Below are 13,170 nucleotides of genomic sequence, written 5' to 3'. Positions count from 1 at the left end.
ACTGAGACCTTCACTGTCCATTCTGAGCTGTGCTGCTATATTATATATTCTCCAATAGCATCTTCATCAACCAATCAGAGATGCTCTATTCCAACCAATCAGAACAGTGCTTTTTGGACCAATCAAAATGTGAAGATTTGAAGTCTCTATTTGCATGAAGTTGAATGAACCAGGGATCAGAGACAGGGACTTCTCTCTATATAAGTGGCTGAGAGTGTGCACTTTTACTTTTCACCAAACACTTAAGTCTGCATTTCCCTAGCTGGAGCTGAAACACCAAAGCGGTCCCTCCAGAGCAGAGCAGAACAGAGCAGGCTGGACTGGAGTGCAGCCCAGCTGTCTAGCTGGAGAGGGGGCTCACCTGAGGGCCAACTCATCTGAGGGCCATCTCACAACTGTGCTATATCATAATTGAGCTGTAACACTATTGAGCTGTCTCACAGCCATGCTGTTCTGCAGCTGTGTTGTATCACAACTGAGCTATTTATACCAAATAAAGTTTCCTTCTTCAGTGCACCCAAAATTGCAGGTAATTGTCAGTGTTGAATTGGCACCAATGACCATCAGTTGACATTTCTTCCTTAGTGGTATATATAATAGTGATGCATCATAAGATCAATGCTGTGAGAGGTTAGGAGAAATTCAGAATCCTGCAAACACTGGATTCTCTCCATCCCCTCTGCCTTCCTTCCCTTCTAGCTCAACTGGCACTGGTCACCACAACAGCTTCCTACCAGCTCCCTCCTTCCACTCTTTCCCAATAATCCATTCTCTACAAGGTAGACATAGTGAGCTGCCAATTCTGAAAATTAGAGCCTAGCCCTCCTTATATCATACCCTCCAGCACCTCCCACTATATTTAAAATAAACAGAATCTGCCCTCCCTCCCATGGCCTACAAGACCCTGCTGACCTGGTTCCCCTGCTGCTGTCTCCTGCTCCTCATAAAGGAAGGTTCTACCTGCCTCTGGGTCTTCACACAAGCTGTCCTCTCTGCCCAAGAACTTCCAGTGGTTGACTTTTTTTTCCCTTAAGCCTCAGCTTAAACATTCTCCATAAGGCCTTCCGAGAGCACCCAGACCAGATCCAAATGTCACTCTCATTCTTTTTTTTTTTTTTTTTAAATTTCAGGGAGAGGAAAGGAAAGGGAGAGAGATAGAAACATCATTGATGAGAGAGTCATTGATCGGCTGCCTCATGCATGCCCCCTGCTAGGGATGGAGCCCACAACCCGGGCACGTGCCCTGACTGGGAATTGAACCATGATCTCCTGGTTCCACGCCTGCCAGGCTGCCACCCTCATTCTTGAGTGCACTTATGACTGCTTTAAATTAGCTTGTCATTTACTTATTTATTTTATTATCATCCTCCCCTTGCCCCGCCCCCTGCTACCATCACCATTCACTTTACATTGTGAATCCTCAATGAGGCAGGGGCCTTGTCTTTCTTGGTTGCTGCTTATCCTCACCTGGCTCATAATGAATCCTCTATAAATATGTTTAATGTAATAACCATAATAGAAGAAATTACTAAACAACACCCTTTCACATAACTTCTTTCTTTTTATTAAGTTCTAGTCAATGGGGCAAAAAAATTGTTGGCAAGAAGGATCATTCTGAAGCCTATCTGTGATTCCTCCTAAAAAAAGACAGAGATAACACAAACTTCTAATGGGGCTATCAGGAAAAAATGCTTTGCATTACAACATAACCACTCAAAAATTTCCCATATGCTTCTGAATTATATTTTTAAAAGCTCTATCTGGAACTGGAAAATTTCAAAATCCATTGATCTCACTGACATACAAAACACACCACAGAATTCTTATAATTCTTCTAGAACTGTCTGCCAAATGACATATTGCTTCCTTTTGCTTAAGATTCACTTTTGAACTTCTCTCTAAAGTGTTTACAGTTTTAAAATCCCAGCTTTAACACCGATTTAAAATTGCTGAATCATCCACATGTTCACTATTTTTATCACCAAACATACTGAAAAAAGAAAGTAATTGTCTTCATCTACTCAAGTTTCATAAAAACAAAACAAAACAAAAAAACCCCAGGCTCACGTCTTTGAATGCTGTGTTCTTATGTGATTCTCCTTATGAGACTCAAACTGCAAAATGTTAAAAATGTTAGAAAATCACATGCATTCCCTCGTCACAAGGGAAAAAATCTAAGGTGTCAAAATAAGAATATGCATGATTTAAGCTTATTAATTTTGTATCACAAAAAAATCATCCAGAAAAAAACCCAGGTTTAAAAACAGGATAAACATGTATTCCACAAGAGTGTTGAAACCTTACTGATATCTTAATTATCTTTGTTAATTGTTTGGATGATAACATCTAAGAATAATGAAAAACTAAATTTCTTAATACTACTCTCCAAAATCATCTATGCAAATTATCCCATAACTTCTCCTGTCAAAAAGTACGAATCAATGCTATCTTTAGCTTCTTTGACAAACATTTCGGGTATAAGCTGTGTTCTCTTTTGGACAATTCTTAAATTTTTTTTTTGGTATTTCTATAATGCTTTTAATACCCAAAAAAGGCCACCATTGAAAAAATAAATCAGGCTCCAGCTAAAGTGTAAAATTTTACAAAACAATAATAAATACAGAGAATGGGAATTTGAACCAATGTTTCATTAATCATCATAATCCCCTCTGATGTATTTAAGTGATCAAAATGAATAAACTTCTTTTAACCCAAGAGAAAGAAAGTCATGGAGGTACAGAAGAGGTAGGACTTTCGCTAGATCACCTGAGCAACAAGGCCAAAAACAGATCCAACATTACTTGTTCATAATCTAAGCCATTTGCATGGCCTTTCTATAGTTCAAAGAAGTTAAACCTGCCATCCGTCTCAACCCTCCTAAAATAAGCAATCTTTAACATAGTATTGTGAAATCTTAGATTTCTTCTGAAAACTAAAAGCAGCTCCATTTCTCCTGATTTGAATTCTTTAATGACCAAATGCTACCCAGGAATTTCAAAGCTTGTCATTGAGTTACGAAGAAATCTGTTGGTATCAAACCCAAAAAGAATGCAGTGAATGCTTCTTGAATGTGTAAACCATAGGTTATTCCTGGTGGCAGGGCAGAAAGATTCATGGGCTCCAGAAGAACATACACACCTGAGCTAAAATTATAAGCTTTGCTACTTATTAGCTGCATGACTCAGCCAAGTCACTTCACCTCACCTGCAGAAGGGAGATAACAACAACCATCCTGTGTCATGGAGTAAAGAGAATGCTGTCAACTGCCCAGGAGTAGGCCGGTCCCAGCACTGGCCCACAGAGATAACTGATTATAATCCCCAAAACGCATGTTCTGGGTGTATTCACGCCCTATGCTCAATGCTGTACTAAATAGAATGGATATACTTCTCTTAGATGAGTCAGCTTTGCAGAGGGTCAGTCTTCATCCTGAAAATCAACCCTCACTGCATCATACTGGCAGTCAGAAAAATTATAGAAATCAGAATAAATGAGGATTCACCCTAGAAAGTTATTTTCTTTAATTCAGTCATGATGCAAGTTGGTTTCTTATCATTTGTTTCTCCCTATTAGAAGTATTGGGGGGGGGAAATGTCCATGTTAGTTGGGGATCCTCTAGGCTGATAACAATTACTCTCACTCTATTGTGGGAAAATCAGAGTAAAGGTACAGTTGACTCAATAATATTTTTACCATGTTTGTATTAATACCTGGAATACTATGGTTTTCAGAGAGAAAAATCTGGCCAATAGTCTTAAAAAGTTGAAAACGCGGAGGAAAAAACTTTTAAAAAGTGTATTGCTAAAGACTGTTAGATGGTATCTGTGGGGTGAGAGTATACTTTGGGGAGAGGACAAGTGACTGGGGTTGCTAAATGAATCCCGCCAATTCCTCTTGAGCACAGGAGTGCCTCCTCTACCAGCGTTATCCACAGCACCATCTACTGCCACATGGTGCCTACAGCAGCTTTGTGTCTGCCAGGCCCCAAGAGTTAACACCATGCCTTTGCTTAGCTAATTACACTGTTTAGGGATAAAGAAGATGTCACTTCACAGTTAAGTGGGGTGGGTGAAAAAAATCTCAAAATGAAAGTACACTCCTCACAATCTTTTAAAATATCTAGGCAGCAAACATAATCTTTTCGTTACTGATTCATGACAAATAAGTAGTTTTAATTTTTCTTATCTTAGCTAGTTAGGCTATAAATATTGCTCTAAAGATTTTAAAGCACGAATAAGAATTACATGCCCTGGTTGATGTATATACGGTATACATATTTATCTTTTATTACCTTTTACCACAGTGGGAGTTACCTAACTGCTGTGCCAGCACAGTTCTTTCAACTTAGAACTGGAAGTGTTATTCTAAACCTAGAGAACAGGAGAGTTTGGGGGTGAGGTTAACAGTCCAGGTTTCTCCTAAAGTCTAGGCCTCTCCTTAGACCATTAGGCACTAAGGATAATTAGGTCTCCTTACACTGAAATGTACCTGGAGACTGGGTTCAGGGCTGTGTTCTGGCACTTACAGATATGCTACAGAAGATTTACTAAATCAGCTCTTGTCATGCATAAGAATACACAGAACAGCTTGTCTGTCACAAAAAAACAACAATCTAACCTCAGTTTCTGATCTAAAATTAAACCGCAGGCTTAAAATAGACCATCATTTAAAAGATCTAGGATTAAAAAAAAAACAACCCACACACAAAACATCCATTTTGCAAAAAAAAAACCACACACATGGATTGATCATAAAAATTTAAAAATTAAAAAAAACCAAACTAGCTGCCACTTACCTAGCACTGTGGTCCGGGCACTGCTCTAAGCCCTGTAGAGATGATCAGGTTGACAAAGCATTGCCATTTCAAATACTGACTTTACTGTTGTATGATCTATAGCAACACCATAGATTAAGTACCATAGGGCAATCAAGGAGACGTTTCCTATGGACCAAGACTTTTGGTGTACCATTAACTCACCCTCATATTAAAATAACCATGCTTAATAAATAGCTCATCTGAAGATGAGGGGTTATGGGGTCCCAAAATAAGTACAAGTTAATGAAGGTATTGTCCATGGAATGACTCTAAGTGCAAACTGGGGAAGGGGGGCGCGGGGAGTGCTAAGTATCTTCAATGCCAAGAAGAAAAAGGAAGAAAATGGAAGTCGCACTATTAATGTTGCAAAAATGCTCGTTCTACTACCATATTCTCCTCCTCAAAAAGAGTGGTTTGTAGAGCCAGCCGTGCAATATTGTCACAGATGTGTGCCAGATTTTGCACAGGGCATGGCTGGGAGGAAAACCTGAGAGTTTGCCTTATCTGAGGCAAGAAAGAAAGCCTGCTTATTTGGAGGGCTCCAAATCCGAAGAGCAACTTGAAAGGGTTAAAGAACCGAGCACCAGGTGTTTTCTTTCCACTTTCCAGAGTAATTTAAGCATACAGCAAAGTTCTCTCCGCCCCCCTCCCTCCCTGCCCACAGGCCCGCAGAGAGGGAGAACTGTCACTGCCACTCACACAGCGCAGCAACAATCCGAGGGCACCGGGCTGGCAGCAGGCAGCAGGGCTTCCCACAGCCTGCGCGCGCTTGGCTGCCAAGTTAGGAGCTCCGCTGGGTGATGGGGCACGCGCGAGCCAAGGAAAATTTAAATTCTCTTTCAAATCTCTATGCTTTCAAAGAAAGTAGAGACAACTGATACCAAGGACGGAGATGGTGGGGGTAACCAAAAAGTAACTTTCAGAGCCTCTGAATCTGCATTCTTGCAAGAACTCCCAGCCAGCAATTAGGAGACACTGACAACCCCAAAGTACTTAGCGCCCGAGATGAGGGACCTTCCCAGGAGACCTGGCCGAGCAGAGTCCCGATCCCTCGCCGACCCCACCTCCTGCAGCAACCCGCGCGCACATTGCGGAGCCCCCGCCCCTGCCCCGCCAGCCCGCCCCCGCCCCGCGGCGCGGCCAGCTTCCCCCGCCGGTTCCCAGGGCCCTCGCCCGCCTCCGCCCCGCGAGCCCGGGGCGCGCAGCGAGCGCGCAGGGGGCGCAGCGACAGCAGCGGCGCGGCGCCTGCAGCCTCGCGGCCCTGAGAGCCGGCCGGGGTCGGTCGGGGCCAGCGCAGCCGGAGGCCGGGCCGGACCGAGACCCAGGCTGGGCGGATCGGCGGCAGGGGCGGCCCCGGCCACTCTCCGGCCGCTTGCGGCTTGGCATTGTCTGCAGTCGGGGCGCGGCGCGGCCCCCGCTCAGCCTTACCTCGGCCGCGCTCCCTGGTCCCGGGCGGCGCAGCCCGAGCCGGGCGCCAGGTTCCCAGGCACGGCGGGGAGGGAGAGTCGGCGCCCGCGAGGGACGGGACCCGGCCGCCGGCGCCTCCGGAGGGTCGAGCGTGGGCCGCAGGGGCCGCCAAGTCCTCGCCGCCGCCTCCGCGGGGACACCCGCAGAGATGGGCCCGGCTGGCGAGCGGGCCCGGGACTCGCGGCCGCGGAGGGCCCGGGCTAGCGGCGGCCGCGCGGCTCCGGTCCGCGCCGAGGGGCAGGACTCGTCAGGCTTCGCCCGAGAGCCAGGGAGGGAACTTAAGCGAGTTGCTGCGGCCCAGAGCGCGTGTCCCCGCGCAGAGTGCACGCCCCGGAGCGCCCCGCCCCGCCTTCATCCCGCCCCCACCCCTTGCCCCGCCCCCTCCTTCGCATCCCCACTTCTAGCCCTGCCTCCTCCCCATTTCCATCCCCCTCCCCTCACTCCCACCCCCAAGTCCCTCCCTTCCACTCCAGACCCCTCCCCGGAATCCCACCCTGCCCCAGTTCCAAAGCCCTCCAGCCCCCCCAGCCCCACTCCCACCCTGCGAAGACTCCCCTGGGTTTCAGCTGCCGGGAAGCCCAGGTCAGACCAAGCAGCGCTGCGACCTAGAGCACGTTTCGTGACTGTGATAACCTCACCAGGTAGTCAAGCCATCCGGATGATCTTTGGTGCCTGACAACGTTTTCTGCTGACTAACTTTCATATACTTAAATTGGCCATCTTAGTATTTGTAAATTTAATTTCTGAAGGCATTTTTTAAGACTTCAGTAAAGAATGTAGAAAAAAATCTCAAGCAGGATGGATGTACTGCCCCTAGAGTATGATGGGCCAGCTGATGTTTCAAAATTAAGTAAACGTTTTGGAGTGCATCATTCATCTCAGAATGTACGGTTTGGAAATGCTTTTTCTTTAGATGTGCTTATTTTAGGAAGACTAAAAACATTCTAGTATAGTTTTTGCTATTGGAAATCCATATTATCAAAATGACTGAATGAGAGGAACTCACAACATAATTACTTCTTTATATTTAGCGAAGGTTTCTTTTATACCTTTAGTACGTTTGAAATACAATTGCATTCATTCCATTTTCTCAGAAAGTTCATCTATATTCAAATTGTGTGACCGTTGTTTCATTCTAGTTGAGAAATTATCAAAGAAATAAAGTTATACTTCCATAATAAATTTTTGGCTATCTACAAGATAACCATTTTAAGAAAGTGATGTGATACTGGGTTTTAAACTGAACTTTCCTCTGTCATACTAATGCATTCCATGTGATCACAGATTATGTTGTGGTCTTCATTAACCCCAAAAGTCCTGTAACAGTAGAATGAAGTTATTTTATCACTCTCATAGCTTCTTACTCCCATAGCAACTTCTCTTACTCCAAAGTAGGTTATTTTCCCCCCCAAAATTCTTTGCCCGAACCTCTTCCTTTTGGGAATTGCTCCCTCTTATTGGGTCTGACAGACCTCCCCACTGCAGGGGCATGTGACTCAGGCCTGCCAATTAGAGTGCATCTCATGTCCTGGGCGCAAAGGGAGTGAGGGGAGACATGATCTCAGCAGGGAAAATGTTCTTTTTCTGAACTGATATGGCAGCTTCTGAGACCACGCCGTGTAGGCCTGCAGCAGCTGGCTACTATTGCCTACTACCTAGCAGGTAGCCTACTAGACAAGAAAGGCAACTGAGCAATGGAGATAGAAAGAGCCCTGATGACATTAATTTGCCCCTCCAGACAGCCATCTCTGAAACCAGTCAAAACCCCTGGACTTCTGAGGAAATGCACCAATAAATTGTCTTTCTAGCTTATGCTATTTTGAGTTAGGTTTCTTTCCAGAATACTCACTTATAAAGCCAAAAAATGATTCCCATATGAGCCGTGCTCTGAAAATCAGAAATGACTTCTAGCTTCTTTATCATTTAAATTACTTCTTCATGATAAAGTCTGAGCCAAGGAGGTCACTTAGTAGGAAGCCCTGAGTTTTAATAGGATTAAGGCTCTAGTTTAAGGTATTACTATTGCTCAGTGTAGAGTTAACATTTTCACATTGCCTTTGCCAAAACCCAAATTAATAAAAGATGTGGTTAAAGAACCAGAGAACAATAAAACATCTAAACCAAAACATCCCAGTAATTTTATCTTATCAATTACTCTAATCAAGCATGCCTTCACAATCCCCAATATTTGCTGATGTAGGACATTTCCCCTTCTCTGGATTAAAGATTGTAACGGCCTGCTATAGATGTTCAGGAATTGTTGGAATTGGTTGGTTATGCTAGACTTTTATTTGTTGAGTATTGTTCAGAAGTAGGCCATTGGCCTATGCTTGGAATTCTTTTGTTTCACAGAGATTTTTGTCTCTAAAGATATGTAACAATATTTGACTAGTTCCCTAACAAGCATTCATGCACTACTCAGTATGTTGCTTAACCATGCTCACAGGTCACTGTGAACTGTGGGAGTGTTGGTGTCACGGGAATGGGCCTGACAGATGGACATGAAGGCATTGCTCTGAGCCTTGGATTGCAGGCGTGGTTTCTTAGTGGAAAGTAGGATACCAGTTCAGAGTTTTCACTAGTCTTACTTCAGATGGGTATGTACCTAGTTGTGTTAACAACTAATGAAATTTCTTGTATAAAAAAGCCCATGAGCTCTGGCTGGCTGGCTCGGTTGGAGTGTCATCCTGAACACCAAAAGGTTGCCGGTTTGATTCCTGGTCAGGGCACATGCCTAAGTTTCATGTTTGATCCCCAGTAGCAGCCTGTACAGGAAGCAAGTGATCAATGTTTCTCTCTTCCTCCCTTCCTCTCTCTGAAAATTGGTAGAAACATGTCCTCAGGTGAGGATTTAAAAAAAAAAAAAGTCCATGAGCTGAATAATAATATAAACAAATTTGAGCCTCACAAAGAACAGTATAAGGAGGTGAACCATCTCCAGAAACATGACAGGGTAGCTTAGGAGGACAAATAAAGAAAAATTAGTTCTGTAATCTAAGCCCGGCTCTGAGTGACACTTGTTCCAGTGACTGGCTATGATTCCCCAAGGAAAACATTAGTCACATATCCAGAGTTCCCCAACATCCATGTGCTGGACCCATGTGATGGCTGTGCCACTTCCCTACCCAAGAGTGGTACAGCAGTCTCTTGGTTGACCTGGGCTCAGACAATCCCACCTGTCTGGAACTCATCCTGGAAACATGGAATTCGCCAGTGGTTTTCAAGCCCTGAAATGGAATTGCCTGGAGTGCTTCTACTGCCAGGTCTCCAGGGTGAGGGAAAGAAGATAGACTTGTATTTTTAAAAGTTCCACCCAGATATTGTGATGACCAGCCAGGGTTAAGGTAAATAAGGTCTGTGCTCTAAATTCCACAGAAAAAGGCTTGAGAAACCCTCCGATCAGACTCCATTGGCTTAGAATTGTCTGTGAAATTAAAATTAGTGATTGAATCAGTTCGATGCGTCATTTCTCTGAACAGCCTTCTCTTCTTCCAAGGTTACAGAAAAAGCTTTGAGGAATGCTCCTTAGGAGCAGGGAGGCGGATTTGCCAGAAACAATTACACTGAGAAAGGACAGCTCACAGCAAGGCTGAGATAAGAGAATCACTAACTAGAAAAACATTTTAAGTTACTACGGGAAGCCACCCAGAGGCTACTCCATCAGAGGCTACAGCCCCGAGGGTTATCTCTTATTGTATATTTCATAGTTTATTACATATTCATGGTGATGATCATAGGAATGAAGACAATTGAATTATGTTCATGAATACTGAGCTACATCATTTAATATTAAGTAATAACTATCATTTATTGGTCTGTGTTAGGCAATTTACATGCCTAATTCTTAGTCATCACAATGACCCTAAACATAAATATTATGACCTCCATTTTATGAACAAGGAGCTCAGGCCCAAGGAAGGTGAGCGACAACCTAAGGTCATAGACTTAGTAATTAGAGGATTAAAGGCTGATCCATGTGACTCCAAAGCCTATATATCTTTTATTCTAAAAAAACTTGCCTATGAGTTACATGAATCATCTATCCAATAAGATAGTCCCTAGCCACATGTGGCTATTTATATTTAAGTAAATTAAAATTAAATTGGATGAAGACTTCAGCTTCTCATTCACAGTAGCCACTTTTCAAGTGCTCAGTAGTCACATGTGGCTAATCTCTGTTTGATGGCACAAATATAAAGTCACTTCCATCTCAGCAGAAAGTCCTGTTAGACGACATGCATGCCTCACATAGTTGTCTGTATCACCAAGTAAGGCAGTGTTCTCTGTGACTGAATTTTTGAAGTAAATTACTTTAACTCCTTTATGTTAATTGTTTTGATGTAATTCTTTCTAAAACATGTAATACATTTATGTATCTGTGTCTCAGTTTGAGCGGTGATAATAAAAATACCATAGACTGGGTGGCTTACAAACAACAGATATTTGTTGGCTGGGAAGTCCAAGATCACGGTGCCAGTCAGATTCCATGTCTGGTGAGAGCCTGCTTCTTGGTTGATCATAGATGGCCATCTTCACGTTCACGTGGCAGAATGGGGAAGGAAGCAGGGAGCTCTGTGAGAGTCTCTTTTATGAGGGCACTAATCCCCTTCCTGAGGGCTCCACCCTGATCACCTAATCACCTCCAGAGTCCTCACTACTAATAACATCACTTGCGGGTAGGATTTCAATGTATGAGCTTTCAATGTATGACAAACATTTAGTCCGTTGCAGCCTGCCTTAATCAGCATAGTTCACTGAGCGAAGTGCCTCTTTACGGCACGCAGGGCAAGGTGCCCACCTCAGTGGACCCAGATAGCAGGCTTTGGGGCCTATGCTTCTCTCTCCTCCTCTGGCCTCTCTGTTCTTTGCCTTCACTTTCTCTTTCTCTCAGACTGTCTGCTTGCTATTGGCCATATTACAGTGCTCACTGAAATTCTGCCCTCAGCCTGCTTCTATTTCTGCCCATGTACTGTGCCTGTGAGTTTTTTCTAATTCCATGTCTTCAACTGCCACAGATTTGCGAGGGACTCCAGAATTTTGATCTCCAACTCCCACCTCATTTTCTGATCTCAGAGAAGTTTCTTTTTTCTAGCCCTTAACTAGACTAGTGCTATTCAAAGGGCAGTCTGTGGACCCACAGTGGTCTGTGAATTGTTTGTTACTGCTCTAGGGCAAGATGAATCTAGAACAGGGAAACCTGTGTTTAAAATCTTTTATAGCAATTTGACATTGCTGGGAAAGTATGTTGTATTGTATAGAATGTATGTAATTAACAGACTGCAAGGGATTGGAAGTTAAAAACAACAACAAAATTTCTGTACTTGATTCTACTTGGCTGTCTCCCAGGCCCCTAATTCTCATTACCACCACCTGTCGGTAACTGACGGTATTGTTATCCCCCCTCACACATCAGTCAGGATCCAGGCAGGAAACAGGGAACGCGACAAGAATGCAGGGAACTATGCACAAAAATGCTAGAAAAGCTGAACAGACAAACAAGGGAAGGTGAGTCAACCCAGACTTGAGCAGGAGCAGGAAACTCTACCGTAGAGAGCACAGATAAAGGATCTGGAAGCAGTGAGGGAAACCGATTTATTACAAGGAATAGCAAGGACTGCTCCCCAGGAGCTGAGACCATGGAGGGCACACAGGTGCTGCCTGTTTAATTGAACTAGACGGAACTGAATTATTTCCTATTCTGTTAGTCACACTGAACCCCATGAAAAATCTCCCGAGCAACTCTGGATTACCAAATATCACATAGAACAAGTTACTTATGCAGAGCAGGGATGAAACTGCTCAGGTCCTTGCCAGCTGTAAAACTGATCTGTGCTTCAGAACTAAGATGCTGTGTCTCCTTTTATAAAATAAACACAGGAACCCTTATTTTTATTTGGCTCAGAACTTTCAGTTACATCCAGATTTTCAACTATTTAGAAAGGATTTAGTTGTCAGAATTTGCTTGTATCGTGTGTAGAATATTAGGTTAATATATAGGCCTTCTGAATTTTCATAGACAGTGAAATAATGTACGAAATATGTTAAACTATTTATGACAAGGTAAACTTAAGCTACTTACTTAAGAGAAATATAACCCATCTATTTTGTGCAGAGCTCACTAATTCTCATTTTTCCTGGCATCAAAAATCAGAGGCGGCGTGAATAACTGAATAGCTGAAATCTCTGATTTCATTCAAACCTCTTCCTAATCAAATATTAAACCAGATCATTAGTAGCCAGAAAAATGAACTAATTTGAACTTTTGTTCTCCTTTTACCACGACATAGTAGAGATGCTAATGAGCAAAATAGATAAAGCAGGAGAGAACAAAGAGGAAAGGACAAATAAGGGACATTAGGTCTCCGAGCCACAGATGGTCCTGATACATAATAACCATTTTCCTCTATTTAAAGCACATTTAAAGTAGGTACACGAATTTCTGAGCCTTAGGGTTCAAGGTGGGGTTTTTTTTCCTGAACTCTTTTGCAAGTGTAGATTATAGTTTCTAAATGTTTGGTAAAGATATATTCAGAATTGCCCGTACACATCCTATTTTTTCAGTCACAGTATTAATCTAATGGATGAGCAATGGTTACTTTTTAACATTTGTAGAAATCACCTGCAGTTTATTGGAAATTTTAACAAAATGTCAGTGCTTTTGGTATAGATGTCAGTTTTAGCTCCTTCACCCACTCACTCCTCCCTCCCTCATTCTGTCACCAAATCTCTCATTTTCAGTGTTTTCGCTCATGCATCTAGTCACTCACATCTTACCTACACTTAGTACAATAGCTTTCCCGGTTCACTGTGTGATCACACAGCCAGTCAGATGTATTCTTTATTACCTTTCCTATGATTATGCTTCCATTTCCAAAATTGGTTAAAAA

General features: G+C 43.2%; 1 protein-coding gene across 4 annotated transcripts in view; it reads right to left on the bottom strand.

Moving 5' to 3' along the window:
• The window catches only part of FAM110B (family with sequence similarity 110 member B), a 113,105-nt gene extending 106,482 nt beyond the window's left edge, over positions 1 to 6,623 (bottom strand). For 3 of the 4 annotated variants that reach the window (XM_081117030.1, XM_081117031.1, XM_081117032.1), the window contains exon 1: positions 6,245 to 6,586. The gene's annotated coding sequence lies outside the window, so the exon portion shown is untranslated. Of the gene's footprint in view, positions 1 to 6,244 lie in introns of all 4 variants that reach the window. The other variant, XM_081117028.1, reaches the window with a different exon arrangement.
• Between the last annotated feature and the right edge of the window lie 6,547 nt (positions 6,624 to 13,170).

This window comes from Miniopterus schreibersii (assembly GCF_964146895.1).
Source record: "Miniopterus schreibersii genome assembly, chromosome: 17".
Lineage (NCBI taxonomy): Eukaryota > Metazoa > Chordata > Mammalia > Chiroptera > Miniopteridae > Miniopterus > Miniopterus schreibersii.
The sequence above is the reverse complement of the archived record's forward strand: the minus strand, read 5'-3'. Positions and strand labels throughout refer to the sequence as shown.